The sequence below is a fragment of the Oncorhynchus gorbuscha genome, unplaced genomic scaffold (genome assembly GCF_021184085.1).
Source record: "Oncorhynchus gorbuscha isolate QuinsamMale2020 ecotype Even-year unplaced genomic scaffold, OgorEven_v1.0 Un_scaffold_505, whole genome shotgun sequence".
In the NCBI taxonomy this organism is placed as follows: domain Eukaryota; kingdom Metazoa; phylum Chordata; class Actinopteri; order Salmoniformes; family Salmonidae; genus Oncorhynchus; species Oncorhynchus gorbuscha.
Window position 1 is genome coordinate 266,373 of NW_025745339.1, and position 20,542 is coordinate 286,914.

General features: G+C 46.1%; 1 pseudogene; it reads right to left on the minus strand.

Annotated features, from left to right (window-relative positions):
• Positions 1-257: 257 nt before the first annotated feature.
• Positions 258-6,184, minus strand: LOC124018422 (annotated as a pseudogene).
• Positions 6,185-20,542: the final 14,358 nt, after the last annotated feature.

Below are 20,542 nucleotides of genomic sequence, written 5' to 3' on the forward strand. Positions count from 1 at the left end.
AACTGGCCTAGGAACTGTGGGTTAACTGGCCTAGGAATAGTGGGTTAACTGGCCTAGGAACAGTGGGTTAACTGGCCTAGGAACAGTGGGTTCAGGGGCAGAACGACAGATTTGTACCTTGTCAGCTCGGGGGTTTGAACTTGCAACCTTGCGGTTACTAGTCCAACGCTCTAAGCACTAGGCTACCCTGCCGCCCCAGGGAAGTTTACCATTGGTTCAATGGTCCTCTAAAACAACAGGGATTTCATTTAAACAATAACTTTATTTATCAAAATGTTTACATATATAAATATTTGTAATTTTTTTATACTTTCTCAAAAGAAATGTACAATGTTTGAGGATTTTTGTTGTTTTTCTGTGTTGAGATGTTTTGTCTTTTTCTCCTTTTGAAATGAACATGTCTATAACTTCCGTTTGGAAAGTAGTAGGCAACACATCGCCGTCTGAATCTATCAGAGAATAAAAAATACAACAATAGAGTAGGTCTGTCTGATATGTTTTTAAAAGGTGTCTTGTAGCTTTGGGAATGTTTAGATGTAGTCTGTGGCTGAGCAGGTCGGTTGGCAGTCTGTCTCTGTTTATATAATGCACCAGCGTTAGTCCATGTCGACTTCGTCTCCATCTGTCCCGGGCTCCTCGTGCTCCGCCTGAGACTCTGGCTTGGCGCCAGAACACAGCAAGGGCTCCGGTGACGAGTCCTCTCTCGTGCCCTCCCCAGTGTGCTCACTCTGGCAGTCGTTAACGTCCGTTACTCGTGACGAACCCGGTCGGTCGTCAGCCTCGCGGCTACCGTCACTACCCGTGTTGGACTGAGTTGAACTGGTTCTCGTTAAAGTCGTTTGAACTGAAACAGAGCTCTGTGGTGGGGGGGAAACGGACTCTGGACCGTCGTTGTTGTAACTTCCCTGCTGTGCCTCACTCCCGCTCCTGTCCACACAGTTACTAACATGATTGTGGTGGTGAAGGGGTTTGTTTAGGCCCAAATGAGCCAGATGATGAGAGCTGGTATAACCTGTAGATTCACTAGTCACACATCTCTGTCCCGGGTTCGGCCCGCTGCTGCTGCTGTTGTTGTTGTCCTGGCACAGCCCGGTTTTCAGGGCCGTCTGTGGGACAATGAAGCCCAGTGGCTGATGGGTAATGGGGTACAACAGGAAGTGACCCTTCCCTATCAGCGGCCTCTGATTGGACAGCGAGCTGAAGTCCAGCTGTGGTTTCCGGCGAGGTGTGGCGTCCGAGAGAAGGCTCTCCACGCTGAACGGGTTTAGTTTCTGGAGGCCCGAGGACCTGGAGGCGCCGAGTCCAGGACCGCTGCCCGGGGACACCTGCTGCTGGACCCCAGGTCCCGGTCCTATCTCCCCTGCGGTTCTTTGGTTGTTGTGGTGGTGCTGGTGCTGGTCCTGGAGGAGACCAAACCGGGGGCGTGTTTGAGTCTGTTCACAGCTGTCTGGTTCCGTTTGGTGGTGGTGGTGGTGGTGGTGTCCTCCTCCCGGTTCAGAATGAAGGCGGCTCCCGTTACAGTCGGATGAAGGCTGCTGCTCATTGTCGGTGATCTGTGACACGCCGCTGTCGCTGTCTGACCCGCCGGGTGTGTGGAAGAGGTCACCGGAGAGTAACTTGTTTTGAGACTTCAGCAGTTTACGCTCCTGTTTCCGTTTCTTTTTCTCTGCGCGCTCCAGCTCGCGCCGCGCGATCTCCTCGGCGTCCATGGGCTCTCCGCTGCACGTGGTCGGGTGGGAGTTGTGCGCCGGCGCCCCGGCCTTTCTTAGTGTTCTCTTTTTTCCTCCATTTAGCGCGCCGGTTCTGGAACCAAACCTACACACACACATGCACACACACACACACACACACACACAAACACACGCACACACACACATTACACACACACACACACACATTACAAACACACACACACACATTACACACACGCACACACACACACATTACACACACACACAAACACACACAAACACACGCACACACACACACATTACACACACACATTACACACACACGCAAACATTACACACACACACACATTACACACACACACATTACAAACACACACACATTACACACACACACGCACATTATACACACACACAGGGAGCCAAGAATGAGGAAATTGGTTTAGTTAATTTTATATGCATCTTGTTGGGGAGAATCTCTCTCTGTCTCTCTCTCCTTTTCTCTCCAAAGTCATGTAAAACAAGGCCACAGATTTGAGTAGTGAAATTAATTATGGCTCAACTTGTTCCACCTACAAGCTAGAATAAAATATTTGTTTTAATAAAATGTATTAATTGTTTTGTATTCGATAAAAGTATGAATAAACTGACATAAAATGTATCTCAACCAATAATATTATGAAGATATTCGTGGCAAAATAACAGCTTTAAATCGAAATATACCAAGAACACATCATTCTGAAATATTGATAGTTATTATTATTATTGTTGTTGTTGTTGCTAAATGACAGACCAGAGGTGCAGTTTGTAGTATTTATAAATCCAACCGAATCATAACTAATTAACAGACTAGTCCATGTTGAGAAACATTGAGGCCCCAAAGAAAACAAACATAAGTTAAGGGCCACCCCCCACCCCTTCTCTCCTTATCTCCATCCCTTTCTCTCTCGCTCGTCTTCTCTCCCACCATCTCTCACCTAATTACGATTAAAACGCAGCTGAAGCCCTGACACAAACATACAATGCGGCCAATATATCCAATAACAGACGGCGGTCGCCAAATAGGCCTCGTCTATATTACACACCGACACACCACCACTTCTCCTCCGATCCACAGATGCGTCATTCTAATTGTCAATCGAGAGTCAGTGTGATAGCTAATTCTCCCAATTACGTTTAATTCCACCGTAGATAATTCGGCCTATCCCTCTCAATTCATCCTGCCTCCGTCTGCCTGTCCCGCCCCCTCCCTCTACCACCGCTCCGAGAGCAGCTTTCCACCGCGGTGTGCCAGGGGGACCCGCCGCCTGTGAGCCCACACCGTCCGGCCTCACAGCGCACACGGCCCCGCATGTTCGGCGCTGATAACGCAGGGAGTTAGCGTTCAGATTGAGAAGTGGGCTGCGTGTTTGTCACATAATGCGGTGCGTCGACGGAAACAACATGACAATAGCCCTGTTTCTTATGAATTTGTAATGTTGGTGAATATCTCCGCGTGCAAGAACCTGCTGCCGATAAAGACGCACTAAGCAGCTTGGAGGAATAATAATCTGTGGTTTAAAGGAGGCGAAATCCCCAAACAAGATACACACACACACACACACCAGAGCCATGCTCGTTTAGTTTTACAAGGAAACACAACGACTAAACCAAAGCCCCCAAAAACACCAAACCAACAGCATTCCTGTCTGTCTACATTTCCACCAAGTTATACCTCAATTAGTAAACACATCAAATACGCACATCACCGTTAAGCACAAACAAATCTGAGCCTGGTGGGAAAATGAAAATGAAGTCGTTGAAAATAGTGGGGGGGTTTTCAAACTTTTGCAATTGATATTGTGGAGGTGTCTATTTTAGATCGGCCTAAAACGTGTTGTTAAATAGAGAGAGAGTGAGTGCGTTGTGTGCAGCCTATAGATCTATCCTATAGGAATTAAGTAGTAGGCTATGTTATCGCTGGTCTACAGCTTTATTCCGTCCCGGACAGCCATGTCAATAAAGCCAGCTCATTATGGTATTAAAGGGATCGGCTTCTCCTTATATCTGACGAGCAAAAATGTTGCCTAAAACTCCACACAGCCGGAGCGGTTTAAAGGTGGTGTTTTTACTTCCGTAAACAGAGTCCTATGGGTTAATCAATCATTAAAAATCATGCTGGACAAATTACGGGTTAGTATTTTTTTTGGTCGGTGAATATTTGTACTTAGTTAAAACTGTTTTTATAGATGATTTATTAATGAACATTTAGTTTTAAAAAGGGAATTATGGAAATAATATATTAGGTTTAAAATCGAACTTGATAATAATAAGACAAAACAATACTAATAGTAATAAAAAATAATTGTAATTATTTATAATAATGTAGGCCTATTTTATCTTCTAATTATCGTTTAACAGCATAACACAAAATACAAAATACAAATTGTCTTGATTTCAAAATAGTAATTGACATGAATTCATAGCCCACAAATTCAAATAAACAAAGGAATCATATCTTCTTTTTTTACCAATTCACAATTTATCTTAACAATTCATATTTTTTAAATGCGAAAACAACCGTGATATATGAGATGTTATCATTATTATTATTATTATTATTATTATTATTATTATTATTATTATTATATATGTGTTATGGATCAAATCCTCAGCAGGTTCTGGTTCATTCAGTAAACGGAACTGTGTTTTTATGACCTCATAAATCAATACTGTATGTTAATGCATAATTCAATAGGTCTTTAATTGATGATGGGCCTATAATTGACAAATAGCTGTCTCACTAATATCTCACTATGGGGATTATTGATGAAACTGAACACACAGCTACAGAGGCCTGGTTATTACACACTTCAAACCAAACTGAGAAATTACTCCAACAAGTAAGTCCCTTTGGATAAAAGCGTCTGCTAAATGGCATATATTATTATTATTATTAATCCAAAATAATATTTTTTGTTCTCGCGCATAAAATACACGTTCGAAGAATATTCCTCAAGAACGTAGTATTACTTTTCAACAACAGAACATGGCATTGATAAGAAAGTGTAAGTAGAAATGTATTTTAATTAAATGTGTTTATATTTTTTTTGGGGGGGGGTTGTTTGTTTACCTGGACCCGGGACTCTACTAGGTCCAGCCGCAGCGCGAGCGCCTCCCGCATGAAGATATCCGGGTAGTGGCTCTCGTTAAAAGCTTTCTCCAGCTCCTCCAACTGCCAACCGGTGAAATTGGTCCGCGTGCGTCTCCGTTTGCAACCGGGGCTATCCTTATCTGGGTCCCCCGAATCTACACAGAAACGGTCAGAGAGAGAGAGAGAGGTGGTAGTGTCAACTGACGACATGTGGGCTCGGTAAACAAGTCAACGACAACAACAACAACCATCTCTCAGCTACATCAAGCCATCGTGAACTAAACGGTTCAGTAAATTGCTTGTTACACAAAGCATCGATTATAGTTCAGAGAAATGCTGAATGTCTGTTTTCTCCTGCTTGAGTTGCTGAAACATTACAGGCCACTACAGTGAGTTGGGATATAGACGCGTCCATTTCCATTGGAGGGAGTCTAGTTGAAATGTTGAGTTATATGGCTGTTCCGAAAATAAGAAATGCATTTATTTGATATAACTTTATTATTTCTGGAAAAACACTAGCCATTTAAAAATATATATAATTCATCCATTTAAACAGCACAGCAGAATGGACTGTGTTTTGTTAGGAAATTATCACTTGCTTCGCGTTTTTTTTTCTCATTCAATACTTGGTTGTAATTATGACATAATTCATCAAAAATCGATAATAAGATTTGAGTTGAACATTACATTTCAGAGTTTATAAAATAGTCCAAAATAAAACAAGAGTTGATTTTAAAAGCCCAACTAAATAACGGTTCTATGCAAAGCTTCACCATGAACAAGATGCCATATTTCCATGGAAACTAAAATCACTCTACGGCCAATAATATCAAACCAATATTTCCAGACGTGTATCACTCCTGTCTCTCTCTTTCCATCCCTTCCTCCGTCCTGCCTCCAACCTACCTGAGAGTTTGTACTGATTATCTCCGTTAATCCCGCAGCCAGAGGAAAGTAGAGGACCGGAGCCGTGTACCACCGAGGCCGAGCACGAGCCGTTCAGTAATCCGTCTATGGAGAAGGGTACGGAGGCCGCGGACTGTAGCTGGTGACCGGCGAGCTCGTAGACGTGGTGGTGTCCCAGGTGGTAGGGGAAACCAACACCGACCATTCCGCCCAGAGAGCCTCCGAACTGGGCGTGGGGGTGCTCGAGTATCCGGCTGTCCATGCTACTGGCCCGGACGGTGGAGGGGCCGAAGTGAGGCGTCTGACCGAGGGAGTGTGGGTGAACATGCAGAGCGAGGGGAAGGAGAGGGGGATGAAGCGAGAGAGAGAGAGAGAGAGGAGGGAGGACCGAGAGAGACAGACAGACACCGACGGAGCGCAGCTGTACTATGAAACAGGAACAGACATAGACAGTGAGTTTTTACTCCTATACTACCAGACATCACCCCCCTTCCTTCCTGTCATCTTCCCTCTCCTGCCCCCTAATTAGGCCTTCCGCGGCTCGGGGAGTTTTGGACCAATAAGAAACGCTAATGGGTCGGTAACGTCACAGGCGTGGTTATGGCTCGTGTGTGAGAGGGAGAGATGGAGGAAAAAACGTTTTTCCATATCGATTACTAATTACACCTGACATCGGCCTCCACAAACAATATAAGCCCTGTCACAACATGGACATGGGGAGTCCGGGGGAGGGAGGGTAAAGGCTATAGGCAGCTCATTGAAAGGCGATCCATTATAAAACAGACGGAAAATTATGTTTTTCTTTTTCTACCTCCCACACATATCTCATGTGTTCTTCAACAAACACAACTAAAACAGGAATGGTTGCCAGCATCATGCTGGTGGTGTGATTTTGTGAAAGCGAATTTTAAGGAAACGTGTTTAGTCTCTCTCTCTCTCTCTCTCTCTCTCTCTCTCTCTCTCTCTGCCCCTGTCTCTTTCCCTCCTTCCTTCCCTCTCTCCTGCCCCTGTCTCTCTCCCTCCTTCCCTCTCTCCTGCCCCTGTCTCTCTCCCTCCTTCCCTCTCTCCTGCCCCTGTCTCTCTCCCTCCTTCCCTCTCTCCTGCCCCTGTCTCTCTCCCTCCTTCCCTCTGTCCTGCCCCTGTCTCTCTCCCTCCTTCCCTCTCTCCTGCCCCTGTCTCTCTCCCTCCTTCCCTCTCTCCTGCCCCTGTCTCTCTCCCTCCTTCCCTCTCTCCTGCCCCTGTCTCTCTCCCTCCTTCCCTCTCTCCTGCCCCTGTCTCTCTCCCTCCTTCCCTCTCTCCTGCCCCTGTCTCTCGCCCTCCTTCCTTCCCTCTCTCCTGCCCCTGTCTCTCTCCCTCCTTCCCTCTCTCCTGCCCCTGTCTCTCTGCCTCCTTCCCTCTCTCCTGCCCCTGTCTCTCGCCCTCCTTCCTTCCCTCTCTCCTGCCCCTGTCTCTCTCCCTCCTTCCCTCTCTCCTGCCCCTGTCTCTCTGCCTCCTTCCCTCTCTCCTGCCCCTGTCTCTCTCCCTCCTTCCCTCTCTCCTGCCCCTGTCTCTCGCCCTCCTTCCTTCCCTCTCTCCTGCCCCTGTCTCTCGCCCTCCTTCCTTCCCTCTCTCCTGCCCCTGTCTCTCGCCCTCCTTCCTTCCTTCTCTCCTGCCCCTGTCTCTCTCCCTCCTTCCCTCTCTCCTGCCCCTGTCTCTCTGCCTCCTTCCTTCCCTCTCTCCTGCCCCTGTCTCTCGCCCTCCTTCCTTCCCTCTCTCCTGCCCCTGTCTCTCGCCCTCCTTCCTTCCCTCTCTCCTGCCCCTGTCTCTCGCCCTCCTTCCTTCCCTCTCTCCTGCCCCTGTCTCTCTCCCTCCTTCCCTCTCTCCTGCCCCTGTCTCTCTGCCTCCTTCCTTCCCTCTCTCCTGCCCCTGTCTCTCTCCCTCCTTCCCTCTGTCTCACCCAGTGAAAGTGATGTTTTCCGATTACATCCTTGCTGAGCATCAAGGAGCTTCATCATGCACACTTTCCCCGGCTGTCACGTCAGCGTTTAAAACTACAACCGGCTGTCACGTTGCGTTGAAAACTACAACCCTCTCTGTCACCCCCTCTCTCTCCCTCTCGGTCTCCCCTACACTCCACCACCCCGCCACTTAACACATACTCGCGCGCGCACGCTTACGCACACACGGGCGGACCCACACACACATGCACACGCACCATTACTGTTTTTAAAGGTGATTAGTTGGTTGGTGTACCGTAACATTCCGCGTCCTTGTGTTGATTTTTCACCCGGAACACTGGCGCGCAGTAGCAGAACAGACTACAACAGAATCACGGGGCGTTGAGTTGCTAGTAGCCAGCTGTAGGATAGAAGGTTTGAAGCGGGAAATCAAAATTACTCACTAAAAGTTACACTGATTTTCCGTAGGCTGCGATCTTTGAATTGCCAGTAAAATAATTCGTTCAGTTGTTAATAATGTTCTAGAATAAAAAGAACATGGAGATAATTCCGTTTTTCTGCACGGTAGATTCTCCTCCATAACCCGTATCAATCAATTAATGAAATCTGACATCTGCTCAGTAAAACAAGATATATTTTGTCGTGTAATCATTACCTTGTTGTAGTGTTTGTCCTAAACATTTAGTTTGAAATCATTACATGTGCCAATGATGTTGATAAGAGACTCAGAGTGACATGAAGAGATATTAGGAAATGAGATATGTCCAGCTGTATTTACACAATGTAGCCTAATAAGGGGAGGAGGGAGGGGGAGGAGGGAGGGAGGGAGGGGGAGGGAGGGAGGGAGGGAGGGAGGGGAGGGAGGGAGGAGGGAGGGAGGGGGGAGGGAGGGGGAGAGGGAGGGAGAGAGAGAGAGGGGAGAGGAGGGAAGGAGGGAGGGAAGGAGGGATTATACATATAATGATAAACATATCGAAGGGGGACAGATTTGGCTCGAGGCGATAACCGCTTAATTTTGTGTTAAATTTCTTGACAGAAAGCCACCCGTGCTCCTGAATACAGAATGGTAATCAGAGACAAATGCATAAGTGCCCCCCCTCTATCCCTCTCTCTCATAGGTGGAATTTCCACCGGGGATTGGGGACATGTCCCCCAATATTCAGAACAGGTTGATTGGTCCCCCCACAATAATTGACTTAAAACAACATTTGACTGGTGCCCCAAAAATAGCATATGAAACGTCATAGGTAAATGGCAGCATGAGGAATTGCAGGACATTTGCTTTAACAGTTGACTTCATGGCAACAACCACAGAGAAGCAGCCGTCCAACTCCTTTTCTTTCTCACTTTTCAAATAGAAATGTGGCTTTGTGCCTTCGGTGGTTCATCAATGTGTCATTCTGGCCATGCGCCGTCACAAATGACATAGCTAGTTCGTTAGCTAAGGTAGCTAGCCATTGTAGCTAGCCCGTGTAGCTAGCCATTGTAGCTAGCCCGTGTAGCTAGCCATTGTAGCTAGCCCGTGTAGCTAGCCATTGTAGCTAGCCCGTGTAGCTAGCCACTGTAGCTAGCCATTGTAGCTAGCCCGTGTAGCTAGCCACTGTAGCTAGCCACTGTAGCTAGCCCGTGTAGCTAGCCATTGTAGCTAGCCCGTGTAGCTAGCCACTGTAGCTAGCCACTGTAGCTAGCCACTGTAGCTAGCCCGTGTAGCTAGCCATTGTAGCTAGCCCGTGTAGCTAGCCACTGTAGCTAGCCATTGTAGCTATAGCCAGCAACTCTTCCAGTATGTGTTGAATTCATTTCACAGGATTTGTTTTTGGACGAGGCTGTAGAGATTGTTAAGAACAGGTCATTTTGTCACCAAATATCTTATTCATCCATTTTTAAACATTAAATATCATGTTATTGTGGTTTATTGATCCGTTATACTGTTAAAAAGATGTTATCTTTGCGTTTTTTGCCAAAAGTGGACCTTTAAAGTAAAATTTCCTTCCAAAAAAACGGTAATTACGTAGGTTTAAAAAGCAGCTCTTCTGTCATTAAAAATAGTAATGCCAGGATGACATCATCCTCTATGAGGAAATAGTCATGCCAGCTCCTCCTCCTCAGGATGACATCATCCTCTATGAGGAAAGAGTCATGCCAGCTCCTCCTCCTCAGGATGATATCATCCTCTATGAGGAAATAGTCATGCCAGCTCCTCCTCCTCAGGATGACATCATCCTCTATGAGGAAATAGTCATGCCAGCTCCTCCTCCTCAGGATGACATCAGCCTCTATGAGGAAATAGTTATGCCAGCTCCTCCTCCTCAGGAGGATGACATCATCCTCTATGAAGAAATAGTCATGCCAGCTCCTCCTCCTCAGGAGGATGACATCATCCTCTATGAGGAAATAGTCATGCCAGCTCCTCCTCCTCAGGATGTCATCATCCTCTATGAGGAAATAGTCATGCCAGCTCCTCCTCCTCAGGATGACATCATCCTCTATGAGGAAATAGTCATGCCAGCTCCTCCTCTTTAGGATGACATCATCCTCTATGAGGAAATAGTAATGCCAGCTCCTCCTCTTCAGGATGAAATCATCCTCTATGAGGAAATAGTCATGCCAGCTCCTCCTCCTCAGGATGAAATCATCCTCTATGAGGAAATAGTCATGCCAGCTCCTCCTCAGGATGAAATCATCCTCTATGAGGAAATAGTCATGCCAGCACCTCCTCAGGATGAAATCATCCTCTATGAGGAAATAGTAATGCCAGCTCCTCCTCCTCAGGATGAAATCATCCTCTATGAGGAAATAGTCATGCCAGCTCCTCCTCCTCAGGATGACATCAGCCTCTATGAGGAAATAGTCATGCCAGCTCCTCCTCCTCAGGATGACATCATCCTCTATGAGGAAATAGTCATGCCAGCTCCTCCTCCTCAGGATGACATCATCCTCTATGAGGAAATAGTCATGCCAGCTCCTCCTCCTCAGGATGACATCATCCTCTATGAGGAAATAGTCATGCCAGCTCCTCCTCCTCAGGATGACATCATCCTCTATGAGGAAATAGTCATGCCAGCTCCTCCTCCTCAGGATGACATCATCCTCTATGAGGAAATAGTCATGCCAGCTCCTCCTCCTCAGGATGACATCATCCTCTATGAGGAAATAGTCATACTTTTTTGAAACCGTCTGTTTGAGGTACAAGTTTGAGTTGAGTTTTTTGAAGTGTTTTTTTTTTTCTCTACAAAATCATGCTTTGGCCACAAATACGAGTATAGGATAAGCCAACCACATTATTTGGGAATACGAGTATAGGATAAGCCAACCACATGATTTGGGAATACGAGTGTAGGATAAGCCAACCACATGATTTGGGAATACGAGTATAGGATAAGCCAACCACATGATTTGGGAATACGAGTATAGAATAAGCCAACCACATGATTTGGGAATACGAGTATAGGATAAGCCAACCACATGATTTGGGAATACGAGTATAGGATAAGCCAACCACATGATTTGGGAATACGAGTATAGGATAAGCCAACCACATGATTTGGGAATACGAGTATAGGATAAGCCAACCACATGATTTGGGAATACTAGTATAGGATAAGCCAACAGGGTTAACAGAATTTTTACTTTTAAAAGTGAGATTTTCACTGGACAGTTACTTTAAAACTGCTCCATTTTCTCTCAGTCTCATGGCAAAATGTGTAGATTGGGTGGAAAGTAGATTTAAAACTGCTATATTTTCTCTCAGTCTCATGGCAAAATGTGTAGATTGGGTGGAAAGTAGATTTAAAACTGCTATATTTTCTCTCAGTCTCATGGCAAAATGTGTATATTGGGTGGAAAGTAGATTTAAACTGCTACATTTTCTCTCAGTCTCATGGCAAAATGTGTAGATTGGGTGGAAAGTAGATTTAAAACTGCACCATTTTCTCTCAGTCTCATGGCATAATGTGTAGATTGGGTGGAAAGTAGATTTAAAACTGCACCATTTTCTCTCAGTCTCATGGCAAAATGTGTAGATTGGGTGGAAAGTATTTTTAAAACTGCTATATTTTCTCTCAGTCTCATGGCAAAATGTGTATATTGGGTGGAAAGTAGATTTAAACTGCTACATTTTCTCTCAGTCTCATGGCAAAATGTGTAGATTGGGTGGAAAAAAAGATTTTAAACTGCTATATTTTCTCTCAGTCTCATGGCAAAATGTGTAGATTGGGTGGAAAGTAGATTTAAAACTGCACCATTTTCTCTCAGTCTCATGGCAAAATGTGTAGATTGGGTGGAAAGTAGATTTAAAACTGCACCATTTTCTCTCAGTCTCATGGCAAAATGTGTAGATTGGGTGAAAAGTATTTTTAAAACTGCTATATTTTCTCTCAGTCTCATGGCAAAATGTGTAGATTGGGTGGAAAGTAGATTTAAAACTGCACCATTTTCTCTCAGTCTCATGGCAAAATGTGTAGATTGGGTGGAAAAAAAGATTTAAAACTGCTATATTTTCTCTCAGTCTCATGGCAAAATGTGTAGATTGGGTGGAAAGTAGATTTAAAACTGCTCCATTTTCTCTCAGTCTCATGGCAAAATGTGTAGATTGGGTGGAAAGTAGATTTAAAACTGCTATATTTTCTCTCAGTCTCATGGCAAAATGTGTAGATTGGGTGGAAAGTAGATTTAAAACTGCACCATTTTCTCTCAGTCTCATGGCAAAATGTGTAGATTGGGTGGAAAGTAGATTTAAAACTGCATCATTGTCACTCTGCCCCATGGAAGACTCTGTTGAAATGCAGGAAGTTAGCTGTTTTCCCCCACCTTTCACTGATCATTCCACTTTATACTGAGTTGTCAAAATAACATTATGTATACCTCTCTATGTATGTACCCTCTATATACCCCTCTATATACCTCTCTATGTATGTACCCTCTATATACCCCTCTATATACCCCTCTATATACCCCTCTATGTACCCTCTATATACCCCTCTATATACCCCTCTATATACCCCTCTATATACCCCTCTATATACCCTCTATATACCCCTCTATATACCCCTCTATATACCCTCTATATACCCCTCTATATACCCCTCTATGTACCCTCTATATACCCCTCTATATACCCCTCTATATACCCCTCTATATACCCCTCTATATACCCCTCTATATACCCTCTATATACCCCTCTATATACCCCTCTATATACCCCTCTATGTACCCTCTATATACCCCTCTATATACCCCTCTATATACCCCTCTATATACCCTCTACATACCCCTCTATATACCCCTCTATATACCCCTCTATATACCCCTCTATATACCCCTCTATATACCTATATACCTCTATATACCCTCTATATACCCCTCTATATACCCCTCTATGTACCCTCTATATACCCCTCTATATACCCCTCTATATACCCCTCTATATACCCCTCTATATACCCTCTATATACCCTCTATATACCCCTCTATATACCCCTCTATATACCCCTCTATGTACCCCTCTATATACCCCTCTATATACCCCTCTATATACCCCTCTATATACCCCTCTATATACCCCTCTATATACCCCTCTATATACCCCTCTATATACCCCTCTATGTACCCTCTATATACCCCTCTATATACCCCTCTATATACCCCTCTATATACCCCTCTATATACCCCTCTATATACCCCTCTATATACCCCTCTACATACCCCTCTATATACCCCTCTATATACCCCTCTATATATGTCATGTTTGTCATTTATTGTCATGTCTTGTCCCTGTGCTCCCCATGCTATTCGTTTCCCTCTGCTGGTCTTGTTTGGTTCTTTCCCTCCTATCCCTCTCTCTCCCCCTCCCTCTCTCACTCTCTCGCTCTCTCTTCTCTCTGTCGTTCCGTTCCTGCTCCCAGCTGTTCCTATTCCCCTAATCATCATTTAGTCTTCCCACACCTGTTCCCGATCCTTTCCCCTGATTAGAGTCCCTATTTATTCCTTTGTGATCCGTTCCTGTGCCGTCGGTTCCTTGTATTGTATTCACCATGCTGTGATTGCGTTTCGCCCTGTCCTGTCGTGTTTTTGCCGTGATTGTGTATCACCCTGTCCTGTCGTGTTTTGTGCCTTCATCAGACGCTGCGTGTGAGCAGGTGTCTCAGTCGACTACGGCCTGCGCCTACCCGAAGCGACCTGCAGTCTGTGGCCGCTTCTCCAGTTGTTTTCCCCTCTACAAATCTAGAGGATTTCTGTTATTCCGTTTGGACTTTAATAAACTCTGTTTCTGTTAAGTCGCGTTTGGGTCCTCTTTCACCTGCATGACAGAAGGAACCGACCAAGGAATGGACCCAGCGACTTCAGACGCTCGTTACACTGCCGTCGAGATCCAAGGAGCCATGCTCGGCAGACACGAGCAGGAATTGTCCGCTGCTCGCCATGCCGTGGAGAACCTGGCCGCTCAGGTTTCCGACCTCTCTGGACAGTTCCAGAGTCTACGTCTCGTGCCACCTGTTACTTCCTGGCCTGCCGAGCCTCCAGAACCTAGGGTTAATAACCCACCTTGCTACTCCGGGCAGCCCACTGAGTGCCGCTCCTTTCTCACGCAGTGTGAGATTGTGTTCTCTCTCCAACCCAACACATACTCTAGAGAGAGCTCGGGTTGCTTACGTCATTTCACTCCTTACTGGCCGGGCTCGAGAATGGGGCACAGCTATCTGGGAGGCAAGGGCTGATTGCTCTATCAAATTCCAGAACTTTAAAGAGGAGATGATTCGGGTTTTTGACCGTTCAGTTTTTGGTGGGGAGGCTTCTAGGGCCCTGGCTTCCTTATGCCAAGGTGAACGGTCCATAACGGATTATTCCATTGAGTTTCGCACTCTTGCTGCCTCTAGTGAGTGGAACGAGCCGGCGCTGCTCGCTCGTTTTCTGGAGGGACTCCACGCAGTGGTTAAGGATGAGATTCTCTCCCGGGAGGTTCCTTCAGATGTGGACTCTTTGATTGCTCTCGCCATCCGCATAGAACGACGGGTAGATCTTCGTCACCGGGCTCGTGGAAGAGAGCTCGCATCAACGGTGTTTCCCTGCTCCGCATCGCAACCATCTCCCTCCTCTGGCTTTGAGACTGAGCCCATGCAGCTGGGAGGGATTCGCATCTCGAATAAGGAGAGGGAACGGAGGATCACCAACCGCCTGTGCCTCTATTGCGGAGTTGCTGGACATTTTGTTAATTCATGTCCAGTAAGAGGCCAGAGCCCATCAGTAAGCGGAGGGCTACTGGTGAGCGCTACTACTCAGTCCTCTTCATCTAGATCTTGTACTACTATGTCGGTCCATCTACGCTGGACCGGTTCGGGTGCTACATGCAGTGCCTTGATTGACTCTGGGGCTGAAGGTTGTTTCATGGACGAAGCATGGGTTCGGAAACATAACATTCCTTTCAGACCGTTAGACAAGCCTACGCCCATGTTTGCCTTAGATGGTAGTCATCTTCCCAGTATCAAATTTGAGACACTACCTTTAACTCTCACAGTATCTGGTAACCACAGTGAGACTATTTCTTTTTTGATTTTCCGTTCACCGTTTACACCTGTTGTTTTGGGTCATCCCTGGCTAGTATGTCATAATCCTTCTATTAATTGGTCTAGTAATTCTATCCTATCCTGGAACGTTTCTTGTCATGTGAAGTGTTTAATGTCTGCCATCCCTCCCGTTTCTTCTCTCCCTACTTCTCAGGAGGAACCTGGCGATTTGACAGGAGTGCCGGAGGAATATCATGATCTGCGCACGGTCTTCAGTCGGTCCCGAGCCAACTCCCTTCCTCCTCACCGGTCGTATGATTGTAGTATTGATCTCCTTCCAGGGACCACGCCTCCTCGAGGTAGACTATACTCTCTGTCGGCTCCCGAACGTAAGGCTCTCGAGGATTATTTGTCTGTGTCTCTTGACGCCGGTACCATAGTGCCTTCTTCTTCTCCGGCCGGGGCGGGGTTCTTTTTGTTAAGAAGAAGGACGGTACTCTGCGCCCCTGCGTGGATTATCGAGGGCTGAATGACATAACGGTTAAGAATCGTTATCCGCTTCCCCTTATGTCATCAGCCTTCGAGATTCTGCAGGGAGCCAGGTGCTTTACTAAGTTGGACCTTCGTAACGCTTACCATCTCGTGCGCATCAGAGAGGGGGGACGAGTGGAAAACGGCGTTTAACACTCCGTTAGGGCATTTTGAGTACCGGGTTCTGCCGTTCGGTCTCGCCAATGCGCCAGCTGTTTTTCAGGCATTAGTTAATGATGTTCTGAGAGACATGCTGAACATTTTTGTTTTTGTCTATCTTGACGATATCCTGATTTGTTCTCCGTCACTCGAGATTCATGTTCAGCACGTTCGACGTGTTCTACAGCGCCTTTTAGAGAATTGTCTCTACGTAAAGGCTGAGAAGTGCTCTTTTCATGTCTCCTCCGTTACCTTTCTCGGTTCCGTTATTTCCGCTGAAGGCATTCAGATGGATTCCGCTAAGGTCCAAGCTGTCAGTGATTGGCCCGTTCCAAGGTCACGTGTCGAGTTGCAGCGCTTTTTAGGTTTCGCTAATTTCTATCGGCGTTTCATTCGTAATTTCGGTCAAGTTGCTGCCCCTCTCACAGCTCTTACTTCTGTCAAGACGTGTTTTAAGTGGTCCGGTTCCGCCCAGGAGCTTTTGATCTTCTAAAAGAACGTTTTACGTCCGCTCCTATCCTCGTTACTCCTGACGTCACTAGACAATTTATTGTCGAGGTTGACGCTTCAGAGGTAGGCGTGGGAGCCATTCTATCCCAGCGCTTCCAGTCTGACGATAAGGTTCATCCTTGCGCTTATTTTTCTCATCGCCTGTCGCCATCTGAGCGCAACTATGATGTGGGTAACCGTGAACTGCTCGCCATCCGCTTAGCCCTAGGCGAATGGCGACAGTGGTTGGAGGGCGACCGTTCCTTTGTCGTTTGGACAGACCATAAGAACCTTGAGTACATCCGTTCTGCCAAACGACTTAATGCCCGTCAAGCTCGTTGGGCGTTGTTTTTCGCTCGTTTCGAGTTTGTGATTTCTTACCGTCCGGGTAGCAAGAACACCAAGCCTGATGCCTTATCCCGTCTGTTTAGTTCTTCTGTGGCTTCTACTGATCTCGAGGGGATTCTTCCTTATGGGCGTGTTGTCGGGTTGACAGTCTGGGGAATTGAAAGACAGGTTAAGCAAGCACTCACGCACACTGCGTCGCCGCGCGCTTGTCCTAGTAACCTCCTTTTCGTTCCTGTTTCCACTCGTCTGGCTGTTCTTCAGTGGGCTCACTCTGCCAAGTTAGCTGGTCATCCCGGTGTTCGAGGCACTCTTGCGTCTATTCGCCAGCGCTTTTGGTGGCCGACTCAGGAGCGTGACACGCGCCGTTTCGTGGCTGCGTGTTCAGACTGCGCGCAGAAGAAGTCTGGTAATTTTTTTCTGCTTCTGCTCCTGGTCTTGCTGGGTCTCAGTCTGTTCCCTGCCATCGCATCTCTCCTGTTCTTGTCCCTGCCCTTGCTGTGTCTCAGTCTGTCCCTAGTTCTCATTTTTTTTTTAGAGTAGTACCCTAGTTTCCCTTTTTATCGTTTTCGTTACGGTCCTGAGGAGAGGAGTTGGGTTCTTTCTCGGGACGTGCTGGACCGTTTGATCTATGATTTCCTCCGTTGCTGCCAGTGTTCCTCCTCGAGAGCGCCAGGAGGCGCTCGGTGAGTGGGGGTACTGTCATGTTTGTCATTTATTGTCATGTCTTGTCCCTGTGCTCCCCATGCTATTCGTTTCCCTCTGCTGGTCTTGTTTGGTTCTTTCCCTCCTATCCCTCTCTCTCCCCCTCCCTCTCTCACTCTCTCGCTCTCTCTTCTCTCTGTCGTTCCGTTCCTGCTCCCAGCTGTTCCTATTCCCTAATCATCATTTAGTCTTCCCACACCTGTTCCCGATCCTTTCCCCTGATTAGAGTCCCTATTTATTCCTTTGTGATCCGTTCCTGTGCCGTCGGTTCCTTGTATTGTATTCACCATGCTGTGATTGCGTTTCGCCCTGTCCTGTCGTGTTTTTTGCCGTGATTGTGTATCACCCTGTCCTGTCGTGTTTTGTGCCTTCATCAGACGCTGCGTGTGAGCAGGTGTCTCAGTCGACTACGGCCTGCGCCTACCCGAAGCGACCTGCAGTCTGTGGCCGCTTCTCCAGTTGTTTTCCCCTCTACAAATCTAGAGGATTTCTGTTATTCCGTTTTGGACTTTAATAAACTCTGTTTCTGTTAAGTCGCGTTTGGGTCCTCTTTCACCTGCATGACAATATACCCCTCTATATACCCCTCTATATACCCCTCTACATACCCCTCTATATACCCCTCTATATACCCCTCTATATACCCCTCTATATACCCCCTACATACAGTATTAATTATGTGGTTCAACCTACAGTGTATTTGAAAGTATTCGAACCCCTTGACTTTTTCCACATTTCATTACATTATTGACTTATTCTAAAATGGGTAAAAATCACCCCCCGTCAATCTAAACACAATTCCAGTATAGACACATTGCAAAAATAGGTTTTTAGAAATGGTTGCAAATTCATATAAAATTTTAAAAACTAATATTACAGACCCTTTACTCAGTACTTTGTTGAAGCACCTTTGGCAGTGATTACAGCCTCCAGACTTCTTGGGTGTGACGCTACAAGCTTGGCACACCTGTATTTGGGGAGTTTCTCTCAGTCTTCTTAGCAGATCCTCTCAAACTCTGTCAGGTTGGATGAGGAGTGTTGCTGCACAGCTATTTTCAGGTCTCTCCAGAGATGTTCAATCGGGTTCAAGCCCGGGCTCTGGCTGGGTCACTCAAGGACATTCAGAGACTTGTCCCGAAAGCCACTCCTGCGTTGTCTTGGCTGTGGGTCATTGTTCTCTTTGCTGCCCTTGCACTCTCTCTCTCTCTCTCTCTCTCTCTCTCTCTCTCTGTCTGTCTGTCTGTCTGTCTGTCTGTCTGTCTGTCTGTCTGTCTGTCTGTCTGTCTGTCTGTCTGTCTGTCTGTCTGTCTGTCTGTCTGTCTGTCTGTCTGTCTGTCTGTCTGTCTGTCTGTCTGTCTGTCTGTCTGTCTGTCTGTCTGTCTGTCTGTCTGTCTGTCTGTCTGTCTGTCTGTCTGTCTGTCTGTCTGTCTGTCTGTCTCTCTCTCTCTCTCTCTGTCTCTCTCTCTCTCTGTCTCTCTCTCTGTCTCTGTCTCTGTCTCTCTCTCTCTCTCTCTCTCTCTCTCTCTCTCTCTCTCTCTCTCTCTCTCTCTCTCTCTCTCTCTCTCTCTCTCTCTCTCTCTCTCTCTCTCAATCTCTCTCTCTCTCTCTCACACTGAATTATTTCTACTTTATTTATCCAATTTCAGCCGCTGACAGAATGTTAATTTGTGTTTCTCACTCCCGGTCTGCGTGACCCCGCGGCTCGCAGATTGGCGTGTTGTAATAACCCATACATTTCAACAGAGGGAACCGATAATTGTTACCTTATTAGCATGCAAATTGTTTAATTAATATTATTATGAAGAAGCATATAATCCCGTCGTCACTTGACCCCGCGGGTCCACACACCCGAACGGGGCTCTTTGAATTTAAATTTCAATGTGGACACTTAAATCGACTCTATTTCATGTTGAGGCAGGATTGGTTGGATCCTCGCCAGGTTGTTTAAAGCCCTTTCCCCGTCTGAGTGCTGCTTTGAACGGGCAGAGATACGCTTTGGATGCCAGATCCCTTTGTATCTCTCTCTCTCTCTCTCTCTCTCTCTCTCTCTCTCTCTCTCTCTCTCTCTCTCTCTCTCTCTCTCTCTCTCTCTCTCTCTCTCTCTCTCTCTCTCTCTCTCTCTCTCTCTCTCTCTCTCTGTCATTCCCTTTCTCGCCACACTGGCCGTCAAATTATGGAAATCGTTTTCTTTCTATAGTTATTTATTTAATACCCCCCCCTGCCCCCGTATATATTTTTTTTGAACATGAAAATGCAATAATTGCCTTCTTGTCATTTGCTTATAAAAAACGATTTGTGTGAAACAGCCCCCCTCCAATTTCTGCCGGGGCGTGGCGCGATCCAAACACACGTGGCGCGCGATGAAAAGCAGCCCTTGACACAGTCTCCTAAGAGACGCAGCATTTACATCCGTTTTCTTCTCTCCTTCCTCTCTTTTGTTGGCTGGACGCGACTGACATTGTCAGACGCTCGCTTTAATTAACTTGATAATAAGACACGCGTGACTCGCATTCGGGGTCAGAGTTCGGCTCGCCTTGTTTCGCTTTTATCTGAGGAGTGTGTGTGTCTTTGTAAGAGAGAGAGAGTGTGTGTGTGTTTGTAAGAGAGAGAGAGTGTGTGTGTGTGTGTTTTTAATCTTCAACAGTGTTTTGACTGGCCTTTCAACATCGAATGAAACATTTAGAATTAAAAGTGCATCCAGAAAAAGAAAACACCAACAGGAACTAACAACATCTACAGTAACAGGAACTAACAACATCTACAGTAACAACATCTACAGTAACAGGAACTAACAACATCTACAGTAACAACATCTACAGTAACAGGAACTAACAACATCTACAGTAACAGGAACTAACAACATCTACAGTAACAACATCTACAGTAACAGGAACTAACAACATCTACAGTAACAACATCTACAGTAACAGGAACTAACAACATCTACAGTAACAACATCTACAGTAACAACATCTACAGTAACAGGAACTAACAACATCTACAGTAACAGGAACTAACAACATCTACAGTAACAACATCTACAGTAACAACATCTACAGTAACAGGAACTAACAACATCTACAGTAACAGGAACTAACAACATCTACAGTAACAACATCTACAGTAACAGGAACTAACAACATCTAC